Source organism: Macaca mulatta, chromosome 2, assembly GCF_049350105.2.
Source record: "Macaca mulatta isolate MMU2019108-1 chromosome 2, T2T-MMU8v2.0, whole genome shotgun sequence".
Classification (NCBI taxonomy): Eukaryota; Metazoa; Chordata; class Mammalia; order Primates; family Cercopithecidae; genus Macaca; species Macaca mulatta.
The window spans coordinates 162,935,042-162,937,761 of NC_133407.1; the positions used below are offsets into that span (position 1 = coordinate 162,935,042).

General features: G+C 35.0%; 1 pseudogene; it reads right to left on the reverse strand.

Annotated features, from left to right (window-relative positions):
• Window positions 1-1,660: 1,660 nt before the first annotated feature.
• Window positions 1,661-2,486, reverse strand: LOC714679 (nucleosome assembly protein 1-like 1 pseudogene; annotated as a pseudogene).
• Window positions 2,487-2,720: the final 234 nt, after the last annotated feature.

A 2,720-nucleotide genomic window follows, 5' to 3' on the forward strand; every position in this document is an offset into this window, starting at 1 on the left:
AACAGTAATTAGCCTGAGGTATTGTAAATGTGGCTCTACAGTCTGAAATTTAATGGCATCTTTTGTCAAAAATAGTCTTATTTCCACTTTAGTCTCATGACTACAATACTATAGTGCTATCCCCGTAGTATTTACTACTATACAGTCAGCAAAAACACCTGAAAAAAATTTTTGGACTTTGTGAAATAGTGCGTCCATCCACTTCTGTAAAAATAGGAGCCACACAAAGATCTAAAAGAGTGTTGCCTGCCCAGGTCCAGAACAGAGGTACTTAACCTTTGTTTTCCAATTTAGTTATCAAACTGTGGTGTGAACAAAATGCTGAGTGTCACACTGGCATTACAAATAGGCCCCAAATTTTGAGCTTTTAATGAGATTGAGAAACATTTTATGAGATTTAACTCAACATGCCTTAACACATCCATGAGGTAGTTAGGTAAACAGTACTACACATTTTAATACATAGTAAAAGAAGCATGGGTAAGTGACATACTCATGCTTTAAGCAATAAGAATTAGAATAAACCACAGAAGCTTGGGGCCTTTTATCTAGCTCTAACCCAAAGAATAATTTTTATTTTACAAAAAGCATCAAATCACTTAAGATCTTCCCCTCCTCCTCCTCCTCCTCCTCCTCCTTCTCCTCTTCCTCCTCCTTCTTCTTTCTTCTTCTTCCTCTTCCTCTTCCACAGTTGCTTATTAGTATAGTATGTCTTTCCAAAGCTTTTTTTTTTTCCCCTTTTCTTCAATAATGTGGTAAAAACTGAGTATAACCCTTAATTCAAGCTAGGCCTCTGTTTCTACCTGAATTGGTACAAAATTGAGACATTATCTTGTAAGAACAAAATTGTATTTGAAATTTTTATTTTAGGCTGCAAAAGCAAAAACAAGCAAACAAATAGCAAATAACTTGAAAATAGGCCTGTCAAATTATGTAAATTCATCCTTTCCAGGGAAGCAGAAGGTAGACTCTACCACAAAGAAAAGATGCTTAGTTAATGGAGGTTAAATTTAAAAGTACAGTTAAATTAGGGCTAACTTCTGAAAATCCTGTTTTATTCACCTCACTGTGGTACCAGTAACTATCCTGAGTCAGGTTACTTTACAGTTAACTGTGTCACCTATAACACAATAATCCATTAACAATCTAATACAGTTATTGGATGTGGTCATACTGGAAATTCTTAACCATATAGTTGTCTTGTCAATTTTATTTTTAAACAATGAATTGTCTTAATATAAGTCACTGCATTTCTGTAACAAATTAATGAAAGGCACAACTAATCCAAGTGGACTTAACCCTATTCAACAACCAGCTGAAAAAAATACTTTGGTTCTTTAAGGAAAAAATTACGAAAAAAAGTGTTTCCTTTAGCAGTTGTTAATTTTCACAGTTGTACTCCAAGAGCTACATGAAAATGTTCCAGAAGAACCAAATTACGTAGCAATGAATGAACATGCGTGACAGAATTTGTGCATTCAACATATCTGGCGGAAAAACTAGTTAAAATTCTACGTAGGACAAATTGGTCTTTAAAATATCAGTTTCCTGTCCTTTAAAAAAAATGACCTAGTCTACCAAGAAAATACAAAAGCGTAAGCCTATAAGTAAATAAGAGTTGTGTTCAGGCTATTACAGTGCAGGTTATCCTCAAGGCCACATACATCCTGCTTCACTACTGCTTGCACTCTGCTAGGTTTTGATCTTTCTTTGGTTCATAGTCTGGATTATTTTCCTCATCTCCTTCTTTTTCCCGTTCCTCATCTGCTTGTTTGCCTTCATCATCATAATCATCATCATCATCTTCAATAATTTCTCCAGTAAAATATAACACTGATCTTGGGATTATGCGCTCAGGTAAAAAGTGACCGATTTCGAAATCTGCAGCATGGATAACTTCAGCATCATCATCCAGATCTCCACTCTCAGGAACTTCAGGAGGGGCAAAAAAATTAAAGCAAGAGTCATTGGAAACTGTTTTAGTCACAGTACAAACTGTCCCACGTCCCTTGTGTTTCTGCTTCTTCTTAATGGTTCTCAAAGTGACATTCTTTCCTTTTTTCCAATCTATCTGGCACCCTGTACAACCCATAATTTCTGGTCCATCAAAAGGGATCAGAATCATCTGGTTCTGACCTCATCCTATATGTCTTTGTTGGCACTTCATTTGTAAAATATTCACTGGGTTCAAAGTGAAATTCTAAGACAAAACTCATAGGCTGGTCAGCATCCGAGAACTTCATTTTAATATATTTCAAGTGCTTCAGAATAGGTTCATCATGTTCCTGAAGCATATCACTGAGCAAGTCAACATTCTTAAAAATAGTTAACCAAAATTCAGGAATTCCTATGGGCTCTTCTTTTTCTTCATCTTTCTTCTCTTCTTCAATCTTGGCCTTTTCTTTCAACTGCTCCGAAATCTTGTCTTCTTCATCTGGTTTCCATTCACATTCTTCTTCCATAGGTTCATAAATTGCATTAATAATCTCAAATTGCTTACCAAATAGAAATAGAGGCTGAGAGAGAACAGCATAGAGAAGTGATAACTTTCAAACCAATCTAAAATATTCAACTTGTGAATAGAAATAAAGAAAAGTAAATTATTAAATTAAAATATTGGCTCCTAGATGTTAGTAGTAAATAAATTTTTTCCCTGTGTTACCACTCAGTAACATTAGCTTTTGTTTGTAAATCAGTTTGGACAAGTATTGTCTCCTTGG